General features: G+C 46.6%; 1 protein-coding gene across 1 annotated transcript in view; it reads right to left on the reverse strand.

Annotated features, from left to right (window-relative positions):
• The window catches only part of LOC119594044 (nucleoprotein TPR-like), a 24750-nt gene that overhangs the window by 24078 nt on the left and 410 nt on the right, over positions 1–262 (reverse strand).

Raw genomic sequence — 262 nt, forward strand, 5'->3', positions numbered from 1 at the left:
TCTCCTCCCATTCACTGTTATCACCATTCTGCTTCTAAAAGAAATACCACATCACTACCATTTTTTTCCATCTCCATTTTCCCCGTCAATATAATGTCTTCTTCACTTCTCCGAGAATCTTGTATGGGGTCTAAGCATTGGTATTCACTTTTTGCAACACCCTCCTGGAGCTCGGTGCAAAGTGTTGCAAGAGAGGTATCGCAGGGCACTTAAGACTGCATTCTTCTTCCGCTGGTATTTCGGCAAACGCGCGCGCGCGCGC

Source organism: Penaeus monodon, chromosome 33 (genome assembly GCF_015228065.2).
Source record: "Penaeus monodon isolate SGIC_2016 chromosome 33, NSTDA_Pmon_1, whole genome shotgun sequence".
Taxonomy (NCBI): domain Eukaryota; kingdom Metazoa; phylum Arthropoda; class Malacostraca; order Decapoda; family Penaeidae; genus Penaeus; species Penaeus monodon.